The sequence below is a fragment of the Gorilla gorilla genome, chromosome 19 (genome assembly GCF_029281585.2).
Source record: "Gorilla gorilla gorilla isolate KB3781 chromosome 19, NHGRI_mGorGor1-v2.1_pri, whole genome shotgun sequence".
Classification (NCBI taxonomy): domain Eukaryota; kingdom Metazoa; phylum Chordata; class Mammalia; order Primates; family Hominidae; genus Gorilla; species Gorilla gorilla.
Window position 1 is genome coordinate 67,735,459 of NC_073243.2, and position 23,532 is coordinate 67,758,990.

The window sequence follows — 23,532 nt, forward strand, 5'->3', positions numbered from 1 at the left end:
GGAAACTGGAGGCAGTCATCCAGCTTCCTTGGCATCCTGAGATGCTTCCCAGGATTCCAACTCTGGTCTCACCTCATACGCAATACTGGAGGGTAACAGCACAGTTAGACCACTCAAGGCCAGTTAGAAACAAAGAAAGGAGGCAGAGGTCATAAGGGCCAGCATGGAAATCTTGACACCTCTGTCTTCATGCCAGGTGTGACACCCAATCAAAGATAGCAGGCACTTTATAGTTCACCCACAAAGCTGAGTCAGCCACCTTCAGAAGCATAATGAAAAGTTCAACACAGCTTGAATCCCTAGAGAGCTGGTCTCTATGTCCCATCCTCAGAACCTACACCAGTGATTCCACCCAAGCAGGAGTACTCTTGCTTTCATCCATTTAAGAGAAACAAAAAAGCTAGACCTGCTTCGCCCAGAAGGTCAAACAGCTGCTCAACTCAGCCAAAAGCTCACCCCATGGCTCTACTCTGGCAGGAAGGCAATCCTTAATCATTTGTTTCTAAGAAGCATAGCTTCTGATCCCCCCTTTTATTAGCAGTAACTCAGCTTAATATGAGTGATCCTGAAGCCCAGTGAGCAGCCCTACCCAACTGAAAACCCCAAATAGCAGAATTGTTCAGCCAAGGAACACATCCTGTGACCAGTCTTACCAGAAGCAATCACAATACCCAGCCAATAGTTCTGCCTAATAGCCGAACTCAACCACTGGTCTCTCTAGACAGTGGAGCACAGTCAGCAGCCCCACTCAACATTGGAACAAAGGCAGTGATCCAGCCAACTAGAGAACCTACAACAAGCTCTGCCTCCAAGGGGATGTCACTGGCTAGCTCTTCCAGAATCACAGGCTAGACTAAATAATGAAGGTCTACCCCTGCCAAAGAATACCTGTAAAGACAAGAAGACAGGGCTGTCTTCTCAAATGCACAGGCAAAGCTGTAATAACACAAGAATTGTTAATAACCAAGGAATAATGACACTTCTAAAAGACACTAATGAAGTTCCAGTAATAAACCTTAAAAATCAAGATTTACAAAATGACTGACAAAGAATTTAGAATACTTCTCTTAAAAGAAGTTCAGTGAACTACTAGACTATATAGATAGAAAATCAAATGAAATTTGGGAATTAATACATGAACAAACTGAGAAATCTGACAATAATAATATGAAGAAGAACAAAATAGATACCCTAGAGATGAAAAATATAATGACTGAGCTTAAAAATATGATAGAAAGCTTCAATAGCAGACTCAATCAAGCAGAAGAAACGATTAGTAAACTGGAAGACAGACATTTAAAATTATCCAATCAGAGGAATGAAAAGACAAAAGAATGGAAAGGAATGAAGAAAGCCTGCAAGAATTTTGGGACACCATCAAGAGACCACCTTTGCACATTAAGACCTATAGAAGACGATGAAGAAAGAGAAAAAGGGCCAGAAAGCATATTTAAAGAAACAATGTCTGAAAAGTTTTTCCTATCTGGGGATAGAGGATAAAATACAGATAAAGGAAGTGTAGAATACTCTAATTAAATTCAACTCACAGAGGAGTTCACAATAACACCTAATAATAAAACTACCAAAAATCAATGACAAAAAATTCTGAGATCAGCAAGATATAAGAAACACATCACATACAAAGGAGTGTCAATTTGACTATCAATGAATGTCTCAGCAGAAACCTTACAGACAAAAAGAGATGATATATTTAAAGTGCTGAAGGAAAAATACTGCCATCCAATAATATTTAACCCAACAAATATATCTTTCAAAAGTGAGAAATAAAAATTTTCCAGACAAACAAAAGCTAAGAAAGTTTATTATCAGGAGACCCACCTTTTTGATGAGGAGACCCTTTTTGTTAAAAGGGTTCTTTAAGCTGAAACAAAAGACCACATATGAAAGTACAAAGCTCAATGGAATAAGTAAAACAGAGCCATATTCAGAATACTTTAGGTTTGTAATGTTTATGACAAGCAATTTTATATCTAGTATGAGGGTCAAAAGCCAAAACTATTAAAAACTACTATAGCTAAATTAAATTGTCAAGAAATACACTTTACAAAATAATGTAAATTATGATATCAAAACTATAAAATGTTGGAATAGAGTAAAAAAGTGGAGTTGCTCTATGCAACTAATATTAAGTTATTAGCTTAAAATATGCTGTTATAAGTATGTTTTATATAAATCTCTTGGTAACCAAACTACCTACACAAAAAGCACCTTCATAAGAACAAAAAATCAAGTAAGTGATTAGAGTACCTGATTCTAACATCATATTTAAAAAAGAGGCACTGAAGAGGGTAGGAAAGACAGTCTCGAATCACCAACACCACTCTTCCTCCCACTCCCCAGCAGTGGAATTGTCTTATCACAGTGGTCAGAATCTGAGTTCTAGCAAGCCCCACCACAGCCGGCTAAAGTGCTCTGGGGTTCTAAATAAACTTGAAAAGCAGTCTAGGCCATGAGGATAGCCATTTCTGGCAAGTCCTGATGTTGTGCAGGGCTCAGAGCCAGTGGACTTGGGGTGTATGTGACCTAATGAGACACCAGCCAGGGAGGCCAAGGGAGTGCTTGCATCACCCCTCCCCCAACCCCAGACAGCACAGCTCACAGCTCTGGGAGAGTCTCCTTCCTTCCACTTGAGAAGAGTAAAGGGGAGAGTAAAGAGGATTTTGTCTGGCAATTTGAATACCAGTTCAACCACAACAGAATAGGGCAACAGGCAGACCAGACCCCAGCTCCAGAATGACGTACCTAGACATACTCTGGGCCATGCTTTGAAATGAAGGACCTGGTTCTGGCAGGATTCATCATCTGCTGACTAAAGAGCACTTGGTCTGGCACTAGTAGCTGGGCAATACTTACCGTGGGCCTTGGGTGAGACTCAGAGCTGTGCTGGTTTCAGACGTGACCCAGAACATTCCCAGTTGTACTAGCTATAAGGCACCAGTTGCCAATACTGGAGAGAAAGAGATATGTGACCTTTCAGACAGAAAATTCAAAATAGCTGTTTTGAGGAAAGCCAAAGATATTCAAGATATTGCAGAGAATGAATTAAAAACACTATCAGATAAATTTGACAAAGAGATTGAAATAATTAAAAGGATCAAGCAGAAATTCTGGAACTCAAAAATGCAACTGACATACTGAAGAATACATAAGAGTCTCATGACAACAGAATTGATGAGGAAGAAGAAAGAATTAGTGAGCTTGAAGATAGGTTATTTTAAAATACACAGTCAGAGGAGACAAAAAAAAAAACAAAAAAGAGTAAAGCACACCTACAATATCTAGAAATAGCTCACGAATTCTTTCTTCTTCCTCATCAGTTCTGCTGTCATGAGACTCATGTATTTTTCAGTATGTCAATTGCATTTTTGAGTTCCAGAATTTCTGCTTGATCTTTTAAATTATTTCAGAAGGGCAAATCTAAGAGTTATTGGCCTTAAAGAGGAGGTACAGAGAGAGAGAGAGAGATTAGGGTAGAAAGTTTATTCAAACGGACAATAACAGAGAACTTCCCAAACCTAGAGAAAGATATCAATATTCAAGTACAAGAAGGTTATAGAACATCAAGAAGCCTTCATCCAAAGAAGACTGTCTAAAGACATTTAATAATCAAATTCCCAAAAGTCAAGGATAAGGAATTATAAAAGTAGCAAGAAACAGGAAGCAAGTAGCATGTAAAGAAGCTCAAATACATCTGTAAACTAGCGTCTCAGTGGAAACTCTACAGACTGAGAGAGTGTCATGACATTCACAGTTTTTTGTTTTTTTGTTTGTTTGTTTGTTTTTGATACAGAGTTTTGCTCTGTCACCCAGGCTGGAGTGCGGTGGTGCAATCTCGGCTCATTGCAAACCCGACAATGGGTTCACGCCATTCTCCTGCCTCAGCCTCCAGAGTAGCTGGGACCACAGGCACCCGCCACCAAGCCTGACTAATTTTTTGTATTGCTTTTAGTAGAGACGGGGTTTCACCTTATTAGCCAGGATGGTCTCGATCTTCTGACCTTGTGATCCGCCTTCCTCGGCCTCCCAAAGTGCTGGGATTACAGGCATGAGCCACCACTCCTGGCCGACATTTGAAGTTTTTAAGAAACAAAAAGTTTCATCCTAGAATAGGATATTCACTGAAAATATCCTTCTAACATGAAGGAGAAATAAAGACTTTCCCAGACAACCAAAGTTGAGGGATTTCATCAACACCAGACCTGACCTAAAAGAAATGCTAAAAGGGAGTTCTTCAATCAGACAGAAAAGGAGGTTAATGGTTAATGAGCAATAAGAAATCTTCTAAAGACACAAATCTTCTAAGGTACAAAAATTATGAGTAATAGTAGTGCATAGAAAAAAACACAAAATAATATAAAACTATAATAGTGTGTAGAATATTCATATCTTGAGTAGAAAGACTAAAAGATAAACCTATCAGAAATAATAACTGTAATTTTTTGAGACATTGACAATATAATAAGATATAAATAGAAACAATGAAAAGTTAAAATGTAGAGAGCATGAGGGTAAGGTGTAGAGTTTTCTCTTTGCCTTTTTCTTTGTTTATGGAATCAGTGTTCAGTTGTCATCAGTTTAAAAATAATAAGTTATAAGATACTATTTGCAAGCCTCATGGTAACTTCAAAACAAAACCTTTAGCTAATCTAAGAAAAAGGAGAAAAGATCCAAATAAATACAATCAGAGATAAAAGAGGAGATATTAAAACTAATAGCATGGAAATTCAAAGGATTATTACAAGCTACTATGAGCAACTACATTTCAATAAATTGGAAAACCTAGAAGAAATGGATAAATTCCTAGGAAAATGAAATCTGCCAAGATTGAACCCTGAAGAAATTGAAAGCCTATACCGGCCAAAAATGAGTAGTGAGATCAAAGACATAATATAAAGTCTTTCATCATAAAAAATCCGGGACCTGATGGCTTCACTGCTAAATTTTACAAAACATTTAAAGAAAAAGGAATACCAATTCTACTCAAAGTATTCCAAAAAATAAAGGAGAAGAGAATACTTGCAAACTCATCCTACAAAGCCATTATTATCCTGATACCAAAACCAGAGCAGGATACATAAAAACAGAAAACTACAGGCCAATATTCTTGATGAATATTGATGCAAAAATCTTCAACAAAATACTAGCAAACCAAATTCAACAATACATTAAAAAGATCTTTCATCATGAAGAGGGATTTATCCCAGGGATGTAAGGATGGTTCAACACACACAAATCAATCAATGTTATACAATATATCAACTAAATGAAGTTAGAAAACCATAATCATTTCAACTGACACTGAAGAAGCATTTGATAAAAATCAACATCCCTTCATGACAGAAGAAAAAAATAACTCAAAAGGGCAGAGAAGAAACATATACTTCAGATGCACAGCTAGTATCATACTAAATGGGTAAAAAATGAAACCATTTCCCATAAGATCTGGAACAAGACAAAGACACACATTTTCGGTACTGTTATTTAATAGAGTACTAGAAGTCCTAGCTAGAGCAATCAGATAAGAGAAAGAAATAAAGGCCATCGAAATTGGAAAGAAGTCAAATTATCATTGTTTGCAAATGATATGATCTTATATTTGGAAAAAACACAAAGACTCCATCAAAAAACGGTTAAAACTGATAAATTCAGTAAATTTTCAGGATACAAAGTCAACATACAAAAATTATCAGTGTTTCTGTATGTCAAAAATGAACAATCTGATATATAAATCAAGAAAGTAATCTAATTTACAGTAGCTACAAATAAAATATACTACCTAAAAATAAACTTAAATGAAGAAGTGAGAGATCTCTACAATGAAAATTATAAAACACTGATGCAATAAATTAAAAAGGAAACAAAAAAATGGAAAAAAATTCCATGTTTATGGGTTGAAAGAATCACTATTGCTGGAATATCTAGCAAGCAATGGTAGAATACTATCAAAGCAATCTACACATTCAATGAAAAACTACCAAAATGCCAATGAAATTCTTCACAGAAATATAAACAATAATCCTAAAATTTATTTGAAACTACAAAAGAACCAAAATAGCCAAAGTCATCTGGACCAAAAGAACAAAACAGGAGGAATCACATTACCTGATTTCAAATTATACTACAGCGCTATAGTAACCAAAACAGCATAGTACTGGTATAAAAACAGACAGGCCAATAGAACAGAGTATAGAATCCAGAAATAAACCCATTTATCTAAGTGAACTCATTTTGGACAAAGATGCCAAGAACACATTTTGGGGTAAGGACAGTCTATTCAACAAATGGTACCTGGAAACCTGGATATACATATGCAGAAGAATGAAACTAGGCCCCTATCTCTTACCATATACAAAAATCAAAATAGATTAAAAGCTTCAACCTATGAAACTACTACAAGAAAACATTCTGGAAACTTTCTGGAACATTGTTCATGGAAAAGATTTCTTGAGTAATACACCACAAGCACAGGCAATGATAGCAAAAATAAACAAATGGGATCACATCTAGTTAAAAGGTTCTGCATAGCAAAGAAAACAATTAACAAAGTGATGACACAACCCACAGAATGGAAGAAAATATTTGCAAACTACCCATTTGACAAAGGATTAATAACCAGAATATGCAAGCAGCTTAAACAACTCAATAGAAAAAAAATCTAATAATCTTTTAAAACGGGCAAAACATCTTTTTTTTTTTTTTACTTTAAGTTTTTTGTTTTTGTCTTTTTTTTCCTTTTTTAATTTTTTATTTATTATTATACTTTAAGTTTTAGGGTACATGTGCACAATGTGCAGGTTAGTTACATATGTATACATGTGCCATGCTGGTGCGTTGCACCCACTAACTCGTCATCTAGCATTAGGTATATCTCCCAATGCTATCCCTCCCCCTCCCCCCAACCCACAACAGTCCCCAGAGTGTGATGTTCCCCTTCCTGTGTCCATGTGTTCTCATTGTTCAATTCCCACCTACGAGTGAGAACATGCGGTGTTTGGTTTTTTGTCCTTGCGATAGTTTACTGAGAATGATGATTTCCAATTTCATCCATGTCCCTGCAAAGGACAGGAACTCATCCTTTTTTATGGCTGCATAGTATTCCATGGTGTATATGTGCCGCATTTTCTTAATCCAGTCTATCATTGTTGGACATTTGGGTTGCTTCCAAGTCTTTGCTATTGTGAATAATGCCGCAATGAACATACGTGTGCATGTGTCTTTATAGCAGCATGATTTATAGTCCTTTGGGTATATACCCAGTAATGGGATGGCTGGGTCAAATGGTATTTCTAGTTCTAGATCCATTCCCTTTGAAAACTGGCACAAGACAGGGATGACCTCTCTCACCACTCCTATTCAACTTAGTGTTGGAAGTTCTGGCCAGGGCAATTAGACAGGAGAAGGAAATAAAGGGTATTCAATTAGGAAAAGAGGAAGTCAAATTGTCCCTGTTTGCAAATGACATGATTGTACATCTAGAAAACCCCATTGTCTCAGCCCAAAATCTCCTTAAGCCGATAAGCAACTTCAGCAAAGTCTCAGGATACAAAATCAATGTACAAAAGTCACAAGCATTCTTATACACCAATAACAGACAAACAGAGAGCCAAATCGTGAGTGAACTCCCATTCACAATTGCTTCAAAGAGAATAAAATACCTAGGAATCCAACTTACAAGGGATGTGAAGGACCTCTTCAAGGAGAACTACAAACCACTGCTCAATGAAATAAAAGAGGATACAAACAAATGGAAGAACATTCCATGCTCATGGGTAGGGAGAATCAATATCATGAAAATGGCCATACTGCCCAAGGTAATTTACAGATTCAATGCCATCCCCGTCAAGCTACCAATGACTTTCTTCACAGAATTGGAAAAAACTACTTTAAAGTTCATATGGAACCAAAAAAGAGCCCGCATTGCCAAGTCAATCCTGAGCCAAAAGAACAAAGCTGGAGGCATCACACTACCTGACTTTAAACTATACTACAAGGCTACAGTAACCAAAACAGCATGGTACTGGTACCAAAACAGAGATATAGATCAATGGAACAGAACAGAGCCCTCAGAAATAATGCCACATATCTAAAAATATCTGATCTTTGACAAACCTGAGAAAAACAAGCAATGGGGAAAGGATTCCCTATTTAATAAATGGTGCTGGGAAAACTGGCTAGCCATATGTAGAAAGCTGAAACTGGATCCCTTCCTTACACCTTATACAAAACTCAATTCAATATGGATTAAAGACTTAAGCATTCAACCTAAAACCATAAAAACCCTAGAAGAAAACCTAGGCATTACCATTCAGGACATAGGCATGGGCAAGGACTTCATGTCTAAAACACCAAAAGCAATGGCAACAAAAGCCAAAATTGACAAATGGGATCTAATTAAACTAAAGAGCTTCTGCACAGCAAAAGAAACTACCATCAGAGTGAACAGGCAACCTACAAAATGGGAGAAAATTTTCGCAACCTACTCATCTGACAAAGGGCTAATATCCAGAATCTACAATGAACTCAAACATATTAACAAGAAAAAAACAAACAACCCCATCAAAAAGTGGGCAAAGGACATGAACAGACACTTCTCAAAAGAAGACATTTATGCAGCCAAAAACACATGAAAAAATGCTCACCATCACTGGCCATCAGAGAAATGCAAAAAAGATCTAAATAGACATTTCTCAAAAGAAGACGTATGAATGGCAAACAGGTGTATGAAAAGTTACTCAATACTACTGATCATCAGATAATGCTAATCAAAACTAAAATGAGATACCACCTCACCCCAGTTAAAATGGCTTTTATCCAAAAGTCAGGCAATAATAAATGATGGGGAGGATGTGGAGAAAAGGGAACCCTCAGACTCTGTTGATGGGAATGAAAATTAGTAAAGTCACTGTGAAGAACAGTTTGGAGGTTCCTCAAAAAAACTAAAAATACACTGCTAGTAAGAATGTAAACTAGTACAACTACAGTGAAAAACAGTGTGGAGAATCCTTAAAGAACTAAAGCAGAACTACCATTAGATCCAGCAATCTCATTACTGGGTATCTACTCAGAGGACAAGAAGTCATTATACAAAAAAGATACTTGCACATACATGTTTATAGCAGCAGAATTCTCATTGGCAAAAATGTGGAACTAGTCCAAATGCCCATCAATCAACAAATGTGTTCATGTCCTTTGTAGGGACATGGATGAAGCTGGAAACCATCATTCTCAGTAAACTATCACAAGGACAAAAAACCAAACACCGCATGTTCTCACTCATAGGTGGGAATTGATCAATGAGAACACATGGACACAGGAAGGGGAACATGACACACCAGGGCCTGTTGTGGGGTGGGGGAGGGGGGAGGGATAGCATTAGGAGATATACCTAATGTTAAATGACGAGTTAATGGGTGAAGCACACGAACATGGCACATGTATGCATATGTAACTAACCTGCACGTTGTGCACATGTACCCTAAAACTTAAAGTATAATTAAAAAAAAAAGAATGGCCATAATTTAAAAATCAAAAAATAGTAGATGTTAGCATGGATATGGTGAAAAGGGAATACTTTTACACTGTTGGTGGGAATATAAAGTAATACAATCAGTATGAACAACAGTATGGAGATTAAACTAAAAAGAACTACCATTTGATCCAGCAATCCCACTACTGGGTATCTACCCAGAGGAAAAAAAGTCATTATATGAAAAAGGCACTTACACACATATGTTTATAGCAGCACAATTTGCAATGTAAAAATATGGAATGAACATAAATGCCCACCAGCCAATGAGGAAATAAAGAAAATGTGATGTTAAAAAAAAAAAAAAAGAAATTGTGGTATATATACTTTTTCAATTGTGGTATGTATTTTTTCTTTATCCATTCATCTGTTGGAAATATATATGTGATCAAATGCCACTCAGCCATAAAAAGGAACAAATTAATGGCATTTGCAGCAACATGGATGGAGACCATTATTCTAAGTGAAGTAACTAGGAACGTAAAACTAAACATCATTTGTTCTCACTCATAAGTGGGAGCTAAGCTATGAAGATGCAAAGACATAAGAATGATACAATGGACTTTGGGATCTCTGGGGAAAGAGTGGGAGGGGGGTGAGGGATAAAAGACAGACTACAAATTGGGTTCAGTGTATACTACTTGGATTATGGATGCATCAGACTCTCACAAATTACCACTAAAGAACTTATTCATGTAACCGCATACCAGTTGTTCTCCAAAAAACCTATGGAAATAAATTTTTTTAAACAAACAAACAAAAAACTACCATGTGATTAAGCGATTCCACTGCTAGGTATGTACTCAAAAGAAAGGAAATCAGTATATAGGTAACAGACATATGCACTCCCATGTTTATTGCAGCACTATTCACAACAGCCAAGATTTGGAAGCAATGTAAGTGTTCATCAAGAGATGAATGGATAAAGAAAATATGGTACATATACACATTGGAGTACTATTAGTCATAAAAAAGAATGAGATACAGTCATTTGCAATGACATAAATAAAACAATAAGACATTGCATTAAGTGAAATATTTCAGGTACAGAAAGGCAAACTGCACAGGTTCTCACTTATTTGTAGAACCTAAAAATTAAAACAATTGAACTCATAAAGATAGAGAGCAGAATGATGGTTACCAGAGGCTGGGAAAGGTAGTAGAGGAAAGTGGGAATGGCTAATAGGTATAAAAAAATAGAATAAATAAGATTTAATATTTGATAGCACATCAGGGTGACTACAGTCAACAATAATTTATTGTACATTTTTAAATAACTCAAAGACTATAATTGGATTATTTGTTACACAAGGAGAGGATAAATGCTTGAGGTGATGAATACCATTGTATTTATTACACATTTTGTGTTTGTATCAAAATAGCTCATGTACCCCATAAAAATATACACCTCTTATGTATCCACAAGAATTAGAAGTAAAGAAAAACAGTTCCAACAATATGCTTCCTACAAGAAACTCAACTCATTTTATGGATACACGTAGACTGAAACTGAAAGAGTGAAAAGAAAAATTCCATGGAAATGGAAACCAAAAGACAACAGAGGTAGCTACACTTATTTCGGACAAAATAAACTTTACTTTTAAAATTGTTTGATACAAATTAGACATTATTGAACAATAAAGAGGTCAATTTATCAAGAGGATGTAACAATTTTAAATATTTATTCCACCAACATAGGAGCACCTATATATATATAAAACATATTTAAAATGATCTGGGGGAGAGATTGACTACAACATTATAATAGTAGGCAACTTCACTACTCTATTTTCAACAATGGACAGATTATCCAGACAAAACTTTAATAAGAAAACATTAGACTTGAACAGTACTTTAGACCAAATGGATCTAATAGACACAGGCAGAACATTGCAACCAATAGCAACAACATACAAATTATTCTCAAACTTACACAGAACTTTCTCTGGGATAGACCCCATGTTCAGGGAACAAAAAAGCCTTGGCAAATTTCAGAAGATTGAAATTATAACACGTATCTTTTCTGATTATGATGGTATGAAACTATAAGTAAAAAAATAGAAGAAATTTCAGAATATTCAAAAGTACATGGAAATTAAACAACATGCTCCTGAACAACTAATGGGTCAATAAATAAATTAAATGAAAAATTAATATGTTGTTGAGACTACTAATAAAATAAAAACACAACATACCAAAGCTTATGGGATATACAAGAAGTAGTTTTAAGAGGCAAGTTTATAGCAATAAATGTCCACATCAAAAAAATAAAGCTTTCAAGTAAACAACTGAATGTTATTCTTTAAACATCTAGAAAAGGAACAAATTAAAGTCAAAGTTAGCAGAAGAAATGAAATAATAAATATCAGAATAAAAAGAAATGAACTAGAAACTAGAAAAACAATACAAATAATCAATAAAACTGAATCAGCTTTTTCAAACATAAACAACAAACCTTTAGCTAATCTAAAAAAAAAGATGAATAAATAAAATCAGAAGTGAAAGAGGAGACATTACACCTGATACCACAAAAATACAAAGGATCACAAAAATTAGTATGATCAATTATACTCCAACAAATTAAACAACCAAGAATAAATGAATAAATTACTAAAACATACAACCTACCAAGCCTGAATCATGAAGAAATAGAAAATCTAAACAGACCAATTGTGAGTAAAACAATCAGATCTGTAATAAAAAATCTCCCATCAAAGAGAAGCTCAGGATCTGATGGCTTCATTTCAGAATCCTACCAAACATTTAATGAACTAATAACAATACTTCTCAAACTCTCTAAAAAAATTAAATAGTAGAGAATACTTCCAAACTTTTTTTGACCAGCATTACCCTCTGACCAAAGCCAGACAAGGACATTACAAGAAAAGAAAATGACAGGCCAATATATTCAATGAACATAGATGTAAAAATTAACAAAAAAACTAGTAAACCAAATTCAACAACACATTATATTTTTTAACACAAATGTATTTTTTAAATGCTCAACATTGCTAATCATTACAGAAATGCAAAGGAAAATAACAGTGAGATATCATCTCACACCGGTCAAAAAGCTCTTGTTAAAATATAGAAGATAACAAGTGTTGGCAAAAAGTGAAGGAAAAGGAAACCTTTTACACTGTTGGTGGGAATGTGAATTAGTAACATTTGCATGTGATATTGAATGCATACACTTTAAAGTATCAATCACATATGCAAATGATACTAGAAAGTATCAATATTTACATCTCTTCCTCCCCATTCTTGCTATGATCACTTTATAGTTTGAGGCTAAAATAAATATTTTAAGTGATACCTGAAGGAAATGTCAGGTCTTGTGCTAGAACATAGCAGTAGCTATAAATATATTTCTCTCAGTTTGCTGATTTGGCATCTCTCATTTTAAATTTTTAAAATAGAGAGCATCATCATCAAATTTTTTTTCCACAAAATTACAAAGCCCAAGCTTAAGGTTTGGGGGTATTTTTTCTAAAATATTCTGCTGTGGAATCTAAAACTATTTCTCTCAAAAATAACAACTTTTAAAAGCAGTTAAGATGAGAAATAAATACAACTTAATCTCTGCATAGTAACTTAAAAATCTAAGGAAGAACACAAATTTGCATCACAATTATAAATGATTTTGCATTTTTTCTTTAAATTTTTACGTATATTTACTTCCGACTTCTGGCATCATTTGAGACACAGAATGCTTAATTCATCAAAATAAGGTTATCATTTTCTTCAAGTTAATAATGTATGAATCTCAGATCACATAAAGTGTATGTGCCTTACAAGGGAAAAACTAATATTCTTTTATATCTTGGACTTGGCTAACACAAACCAAAGATGTTGCAACAGTGAACCTAACTTCTGAAAATATTTTAAAAGAACAGTAGTATTTCAGTCCTACTGCATGTCTACCTTATGGCTTTGAAAAAAGAATAGAAGGAGGAGAAAGAGGAAGATAAGTAGGAGGAACAGAAGCAGAGCATGACAGTTGAATAAACATATTGTCCTCAACTGTCACTGGACCAAGAGTCACACAACTTGAACTTAATCTTAAGAGTAAGCTCAAAGATTTCAGTAGACATAACACACAATATTTGAAATAGATAATTCCCAAGGACTTTTCTATTAGGAGAAGATTCTCCATGGGTCTAATTGAGTGTCCAAGGACTTTCCACTGGGAGACAATTCTCCAGGGATGTCTCGTGTTTATGCACATTGATATGGTTTGGATGTCTCGCTGGAATCACATGTTGAAATGTAATCCCCAATGTTAGTGGTAGGGCCTAGTGGGAGGTGATTGGATCATGGGGACAGATTTTTCATGAATGGTTTAGCACCATCCCCTTTGTACTGTCCTCATGATAGTGAGTGAGTTCTCATTAGATTTGGTCACTTAAAAGTGTGTAGCACCTCCCCGCCCTCTCTGGTTCCTGCTTTCATCGTGTGAAGTGCTTGCTCCTACCTTGCCTTCTGCCATGAGTAACAGCTCGCTGAGGCCTCCTCAGAAGCTGATCAGATGCTAGCATCATGCTTCCTGTACAGCCTGCAGAACCATGAGCCAATTACATCTTTTTTTAAATCAATTACCCAGTCTCAGGTATTTATTTATAGCAATGTAATGTAAGGAAGGCCTAGTACATATATCTTGCAAGAATAGGCACTGTATTAGTCTATATTCATGCTGCTAATAAAGACATACCAGAGACTGGATAATTTATAAAGGAAAGAGGTTTAATTGACTCACAGTTCGGCACGGCTGGGGAGGCCTCAGGAAACATACAATCATGGTGGGAGGGGAAACAGACATTTCCTTCTTCACATTAAGAAGTGGAAGCAACAAGAAGGGCAGAGTGAATGGGTGGGGAAAGACCGTTGTAAAACCTTCTGCTCTCGTGAGAAATCACTCAGTATCACAAGAACAGCGTGGAGGTAACAGCCCCCATTATTCAATTACCTCCCACCGGGTCTCTCCCACAACATGCGGGGATTATGGGAACTACAATTCAAATTGAGATTTGGGTGGGAAGACAGCCAAACCATATCAGGCGTCAACAGACTTTGTTCCAGATTTTTTTTTTGTCAAGAATGTTTGTACAATGAACAGTCTTAAAGGATTATGATAGTATCTATCCCCAGAATAAAAAGGCAGTTTTGCTTATAGTCTGGAAATAAGAGACAATGCCTCCTTTTGGAGCAATAGACAGAGAGATTTACTGCCCATTATTAAAGATTCAGGTTTTTTTAACTCAGGGTTCCTCCCTGTAACACAATCCATACATGTATAGATATCACTGACCTTCCACACATCACCTGGTAGGAATTTGGTTACAGGAATCTGGTACCAAAAAAATGTTGATACTCTGGCTACTACTATTAATAATGTCCTTTGTCTCTGACTCAGGAGCCTGGTGTCTTCTGCCAGTGTGCATAAAACTGTGGCAAGTCTAACTTGCTATCTTACAAGTACATATCTCAGGCTTTTCAGAGTTCTTGACATATTCAGTTCTCCTTTCTTTCACAAAAAGTAAAGACCAAACAAGAGTTATACAGATGTGTCAATTGTCTAAAAGTGCTTGGCAAGTAATAGAAATAAATGAAGAAGGTCAGGTGGAGATAGTTACAATATAGAGAGTTCACTCCCTGTTTAAATTGTGGCCCAGTTGCCACAATAATCAATTGGAATGCCAATAACACCATTTAAACCAATATTGTCAGAGTTGTCTAATTTTTTTTTGAGAAATTAAGTTCTTGTTTTTATGAGTAGCACCTAAAATTTAAATGTTGGTTAACTCATCAAAAAATTCTAAAGCCTGTTGTGGGATCAATAAAATATGTCTATGGGATCAGTACTGTCATGGATATTGCTACCGTAGTCTAGATGTCACATTTCAAAAGTCAAAGGTCTAGATACTTCTACTCGTAGACTGCATAAAGTAATTCATTTATAAACTTTCTATAGTTTCCCTCATTTTAAAATAAGTTTTTCATTTGTAGAATACATAGAGTGGTACTTTCACAATTTGTTCTTTAGAATCAACCAGACTTTTTGAGCAACTTTTGGGAGAGAACATGACAGGAACCTACAGGACAATAGAGAAATTCAGGAAAAAGAAACCAAACACTACAATTCTTAGAAACAGATATAATTTTGCCTCCATGATCTGCCTTTGCCGAAATGAGGCCTGCAGTTTCAGGGGAAATTAAATACTGTATCTTGTTTATTGGTTATTCAATCAGATATGCACCACTGAGTCTTTAACACTGTGTTTTAACTGCTCTGTATTTGCTGGCTAAAGATAAAGAAAAAGTATATTAAAATAAGATGTTAGTAAGAACATCAAAGGTTGAATGAAAATTTGGGCTGCTATATTTTGCAGTATAAAAATGCCTAACTCTAGAATTTTCTCACAATTTGAATGTCCTATTTCGTATTGATGCTTTTTGTATAATAATCTCCCATATAACACATGGAAATATTTGAGAATTTCATGAAAACCTATTCAGACTCTCAATCTGTAGAATTTAACAGAAGTATGCTATCACTCTCCATGATTACTTATTTTATTCCCAAAGCCCTAAAGTCAAAAAGTGATATTTATAAAAAAATAACAAGCAGGAAGAATGGCATGGGAAATATATAGTTTACAATAAATACTACCTTAGGCAGAAAATTCAAATCCAGTGAAACTAAAGGTTTTGTTTCTAATATAATCTTGTGATCTGAGTTGTCATGTATATGAATGAACCAGCAAAATGGGCTTTTGAAAATACTTTCAAGTATACTTTTTTCCTTCCAGCTGCACAGCTGCTGTTGTACTCCTCCTTGAAATTTTCTTCTTTCCCCTCCCTACGTGTGCCTGCTCTTCCTTCAGATCTCAATTCAATTGAGATCCCTGTCACCGGAAAGTCTTCTCTGACTTCCCTTATCTGCCCAATGCCTTTAATTCTTACTACTCCCTGTCTTCTTTGTAGAACTTATCACAGTTGTGGTTATTGGAGTAATGTCTCTATTCTCTCTAGACTGTAAGACCCAAGAAGACAGGATTTATTTGTTTTGTTTCTCATTGAATCCTCAATTTTGAGAATTATTATTGACATATGGTAGGTACTCAATTCAAAGTTGTAAAATACAGAATATGAATAAGCAAAGCCAAGAGTCTAAGGTTCCCATCCTAAATATTCCACTAACAAGTGACCATGGCCAATCACTAAGTGTCTTCAACTGAAAAATAAAGAGTAAAACAACAGTGATGTTTTGATGTACATCAGCATTTTAAACAAGATAACAGTTGATGTCTCTTTAGTCTCAGGCTGATAATTATATTTTTATTTTGTTCCGGTTGAATGTTTTTGATATAATAGTAGTTTTATTATTTGCAACTAGTAAAAAGATTTTGCATTTATATTAAAATTCTAGGATACAGTTCTATCAAACTAATCCAGAAATTTGAAAGAAGAGTACTAGAAATTTTATACTATAAAATTAAATCACCCAACTATACTTTAAAACTGAATGTGTTTCTCAATTGGTTAATGTTCAATTTAGAAGTTCCGATTGAAAAGGCCTTTCTGTTTAAATTGACAACATTTGGCAAAAAATACATTTTATAATATTATGAAATGTTCAATAAGGACATTTACTTCAGATATTCACTCAATATCATTATGTTTAGCATGGATTTGCATTTCCCACATCATCAGTGATGCTCAGGTTGTAAGCATAAATGCAGGAATTGGTAACCTTATATTGTTAAATTAAACTCATTCATTTAAATTTTCAGCAAAATTGTGTAACCATATTATGTTTTAAAGATATTTAATTTTAATCAGGAAAAAAGGTTTTTTTTAGTATTATTTGAAGGGTTTGTACCAGCACCTTGCCTCAAGATAAGCTAATTAACTTCAATAACAACAACAACAAAAATTACTCACTGCTCATATCATTAAATAATAACTGAAAGTCTCCAATTTAAAGTCATACTTTAGTAAAATTGTCAATTCATTAAACAAAAGTGAGCTGAAGGATTTGAGAACAAGTGTAGCCTCCGAACTTCTACACAAGTAGAATTGTGTGTAGAGGAATGGGGAGGTAGAATATCATTGGAAAAAGGTAACCAGGGATTTTTTTCCTGGAATTTGCTTTCGTATATCAAGTGTGTTTTTATTTGCATTATGTATTTACTTGAGGAAAAAAAATAATGGAGATGGGACTATTTCATCTTTCAAAAGCAACTCCATAGCTCTGGCATTGTACTAGTATCTTAATATGCCTATATTGATGAGATCTACTCTAGTGACTTGAACACATTGCAGTGAACTTTTAAAATAGCTTAAAGATATAATTAGCAAATCATATAATTCATCCACTTATAAAGTGCACAATTCAGTGGTTTTTAGTATACTCAGAGAGTTGTGTAACCATCACCATAATTTTAGAATTTTTTATAACTCAACTCTGTTTTTATTTTTTTGTTGTTTGTTCTCTTTCCTTTTTCTTTTTCTTTTTTCATTTCCATAGGTTTTTGGGGAACAGGTGGTGTTTGGTTACATGAGTAAGTTCTTTAGCGGTGATTTGTGAGATTTTGGTGCACCTATTACCTGAGCAGTATACACTGTACCCAGTGTGTAGTCTTGTATCCTACCCCCATCCCACCCTTTCCACCAAGTTCCCAAAGTCCATGGTATTATTCTTATGCCTTTTCATCCTCATAGCTTAGCTCCCAATTATGAGTGAAAACATACGATGTTTGGTTTTCCATTCCTGAGTTACTTCACTTGAAATAATGGTCTCCAATTCTATCCAGGCTGTGCAAATGTTGTTATTTCACTCCTTTTTATGGCTGAATAGTATTCCATTATATATATATAATCTCACGATTTCTTTATCCACTCATTGATTAATGGTCATTTGGGCTGGTTCCATATTTTTTCAATTGTGAGTTGTTGATGCTATAAACATGTTGTGCAAGCATCTTTTTTTGTATAATGACTGCTTGTCCTCTGGGTAGACACCCGGTACTGGGATTCCTGGATCGAATGGTAGTTCTACTTTTAGTTCTTTATGGAATCTCCATACTGTTTTCCATAGTGGCTGTACTAGTTTACATTCCCACCAGCAGTGTAAAAGTGTTCCCTTTTCACTTCATCCCTGTCAGTATCTATTATTTTTTGATTTTTTTGATTATGGCCATTCTTGCAGGAATGAGGTGGTATTGCATTGTGGTTTTGATTTGCATTTTCCTGATCATTAGTGATGTTGAGCATTTTTTCATATGTTTGTTGGCCATTTGTATATCTTCTTTTGAGAATTGTCTATTCATATCTTTAGCACAATTTTTGATGGGATTGTTTCTTTCCTGCTAAAGTGCTTGAGTTCCCTGTAGATTCTTCGATATTAGTCCTTTATTGGATATATAGGTTGTGGATATTTTCTCACACTCTGTGAGTTGTCTGTTTACTCTGCTGATTGTTTCTTTTGCTGTGGAGAAACTTTTTAGTTTAATTAAGTCCCACCAACTTATCATTGTTTTTGTTGCTTTTGCTTTTGGATTGTTGGTCATGACATCTTTGCCTAAGAAGGGTTTTTCCAATGTTATTGTCAAGAATTTTCATGGTTTTAGGTATGTCATTTAAGTCCTTGACCCACCTTGAGTTGATTTTTGTATAAGATGAGAAATGAGAATCCAATTTCACTTTTCTACAGGTGGCTTGTCAAATATCCCAGCACCATTTGTTGAATAGGATGTCCTTTCCACACTTTATGTTTTTGCTTGCTTTGTCAAAGATCAGTTAGTTGTAAGTATTTGGCTTCATTTCTGGGTTCTCTATTCTGCTCCATTGGTCTATGTGCCTATTTTTATCCCAGTACCATGCTGTTTTGATGACTATGGCCTTATAGTATAGTTTGAAATCAAGTAACATAATGCCTCCAGATTTGTTCTTTTTGCTTAGTCCTGCTTTGGCTATGCAGGCTCCTTTTTGGTTCCGTGTTAATTTTGGGATTGTTGTTTCCAGTTCTGTGAAGAAGGATGGTGGTAGTTTGATGGGAATTGCATTGAATTTGTAGATTGTTTTGGCAGTATGGTCATTTTCACAACATTGATTCTACCCATTCATGAGCATGGGGTATATTTCCATTTGTTTGTGTCATCTATGATTTCTTTCAGGAGTGTTTTATAGTTTTTCTTGTAGAGGTGTTTCATCTCCTTGGTTATGTATATTCCTAAGTATTTCATTTTTTTGCAGCTATTGCAAATGGGGTTGAATTCTTGATTTCATTCTCTGCTTGGTCACTGTTGATGTATAGAAGAGCTATGGATTTGTGTACATTAATTTTGTATCCAGAAACTTATATGAATTCTTTTATCAGTTCTAGAAGCTTTCCGGAGGAGTCTTTAGTGTTTTCTATGTAAACAATAATATCATCAGCAAGCAGTGACAGTTTGACTTCCTCTTTATCAATTCGGATGTCCTTTATTACTTTCTCTTGTCTGATTGCTCTGGCTAGGACTTTCAGTACTATGTTGAATAGAAGTAATGAGAGTGAGCATCCTTGTCTTGTTCCAGTTATCAGAGGAAATGTTTTCAACTTCTGCCTGTTCAGTATTATGTTGGCTGTGGGTTTGTCATAGATGGCTTTTATTACCCTAAGGTATTTCCCTTCTAGTCTGATTTTGCTGAAGGTTTCAATCATAAAGCAATGCTGGATTTTGTCAAGTGCTTTTTTCTGTGTCTCTTGAGATGATCATGTAGTTTTTGTTTTTAATTCTATTTAGGTGGTGTATCACGCTTATTGACTTGCATATGTTCAACTATCCCTGCACCACTAGTATGAAACCCACTTGATCATGGTGTATTATCTTTTTGATATGCTGTTGGATTCAGTTAGCTAGTATTTTGTTAAGTATTTTTGCATCTATATTCATGAGGGATATTCTTCTGTACTCTTCTTTTTTTATTATGTTCTTTCCTGATTTTGTTATTAAGGTGATGCTAGCTTCATAAAACGATTTAGAAAGGATACTTTTTTATCTTGTGGAAAGGTATCAATAGGATTGGTACCAATTCTTTAAATGTCTGATAGAATTCAGCTGTGAATCCTTCTAGGGTTCTGGAATCTTTTTCTTGGCAATTTTTAAATTACAATTTCAATCTCACTGCTACTTATTGGTCTGTTCCAGGTTTCTAATTCTTCCTGGTTTAAGCTAGGAGGGTTGTATATTTCCTAGAATTTATCTGTCTCCTCTAGGTTTTCTAGTTTATGTGCATAAAGGTGTTCATAGTAGCCTTGAATGATCTTTTGCATTTCTGTGGTGTTGGTTGTATATCTCCCATTTTGTTTCTAATTGAGCTTATTTGGATCTTCTCTGTTCTTTTCTCAGTTAATCTCACTAATAATCATCAATTTTATTTATCTTTTCAAAGAACTGGCTTTTTGTTTGATTTATCTTTTGTATTTTGTTGTTCTTTTTGTTGTTTCCATTTCATTTAATTCTGCTCTGATCTTGGTTATTTCTTTTCTTCTTCTGGGTTTTAGTTGGGTTTGTTCTTGTTTCTCTAGTTCCTTGAGGTGTGACCTACTGTTTGGCTCTCAGGTAGCCACACCCCTAGGAAAAAAGGGAGAGTACTACATCAAGGGAGCCCCCCATGGGACTAAAGAATCTGAACAGCAGCACTTGAGCCCCAGATCTTCCCTCTAACATAGCCTACTCAAATGAGAAGGAACCAGAAAAACAATTATGGTAATATGACAAAATAAGATCCTTTAACACCCTTAAAAAATCACACTAGCTCACCAGCAATGAATCCAAACCAAGAAGAAATTCCTGATCCGACAGAAAATGAATTCAGAAGGTTGATTATTAAGCTAATAAAGACAGCATCTGAGAAAAGTGAAGTCCAAATGAGGGGAGAAATATTTAGTGAAATAGTATAAATAAAAAACAATCACAACTTGGGGAAATCAAGAATACACTTATAGAAATGCAAAATGCACTGGAAAGTCTCAGCAATAGAATTGAACAAGCTGAAGAAAGAACTTCAGAGCTTGAAGACAAGGCTTTTGAAATAACCCAATCCGACAAAGACAAAGAAAAAAGAATATAGGCCAGGTGTGGTGGCTCATGCCTATAATCCCAGCACTTTGGGAGGCTGAAGCGGGCAGATCACGAGGTCAGGAGATCAAGACCATCTTGGCTAACATGGTGAAACCCCGTCTCTACTAAAAATACAAAAAATTGGTCAGGCGCAGTGGCAGACGCCTGTTGTCCCAGCTACTTGGGAGGCTGAGGCAGGAGAATGGCCTGAACCCGGGAGGTGGAGCTTGCAGGGAGCCGAGATAGCACTGCTGCAGTCTGGCCTGGGTGAAAGAGCAAGACTCCATCTCAAAAAAAAAAAAAATATATATATATATAAATCTACAAAGCCTCCAAGATATTTGGAGTATGTTAAATGGCCAAACCTAAGAATAATTGGCATTCCTGAGGAAAATGAGAAATCTGAAAGTTTGGAATACATATTTCGGGGAATAATTTTTAAAAACTTCCCTCCTCTTGCTAGAGATCTAGACATCCAAATACAAGAAACTCAAAGAACTCCTAAGTAATTTGTTGCAAAAAGATCATCATCTAGGCACATAGTCATCAGATTACTTAAACTGAAGAAGGAAAGAATATTAAGAGCTGTGAGGCAAAAGCATGAGGTAACCTATAATGGAAAACCTGAGATTAATAGCAGATTTCTCAGCAGAAACCCTATAAGCTAGGAGGGATTGGGACCCTATCTTCCAACTTGTTAAACAAAACAATTATCAGCCAATAATTTTGTATCCAGCAAAACTAAGCTTCATAAATGAAGGAAAGATACAGTCTTTTTCAGACAAACATATGCTGAGACAATGTGTCACTACCAAGCCAGCACTATAAGAACTGTTAAATGGAGCTCTAAATCTTGAAGCAAATCCTCAAAATACATCAAAATGGAAGCCCCTTAAAGCATAAATCTCATAAGACCTATAAAACAAACAACACAATAAATTTTTTAAAATGCAAGGTATTCAGACAACAAATAGCATGATGAGTAGTGCAGTACCTCACATCTCAGTACTAGTGTTGAATGTAAATGGCCTAAATACTCCACTTAAAAGATACAGAATAGCAGAATAAATAAGACTTCACTAACCAAGTATCTGCTGCCTTCAAAAGACTCACCTAATTCATAAGGGCTCATATAAACTTAAGGTAAAGAGGTGAAAAAAAGACATTCCATGCAAATGGACACCAAAAGCAAGCAGGAGCAGTTATTCTTATATCAGACAACACAAACTTTAAAGCAATGGCAGTTTAAAAAAAGACGAAGAGAGACATTATATAGTGATAAAAGGCCTTGACCAACAGGAAAGTATCACAATCCTAAATATGTATATACCTAACACTAGAGCTCTCAAATTTATACAACATTTATTACTAGACCTAAGAAATGAGATAGACAGCAACCCAATAATAGTGGGGGACTTCACTACTCCACTGACAGCACTAGACAGGTCATCAAGACAGAAAGTCAACAAAGAAACAATAGATTTAAACTGTACCCTAGAACAAATGGACTTAACAGATATTTACCGAACATTCTACCCAACAACCACAGAATATAAATTCTATTCACCAGCGCATGTAACATTCTCCAAGATAGACCATATCATAGGTCACAAAACAAGTCTCAATAAATTTAAGAAAATTGAAATTATATCAAGTATTTTCTCTGATCACAGTGGAATAAAATTGAAAATCAACCATGCAAATACATGGAAATTAAATAACCTGCTCCTTAATGATCATTAGGTCAACAATGAAATCAAGAAGGAAATTAGAAAACTCTTTGAACTGAATGATAATAGTGACACAACCTATCAGAACCTCTGGGATACAGTAAAGACAGTGCTAAGAGGAAAGTTCGTAGCCTTAAATAATTACATT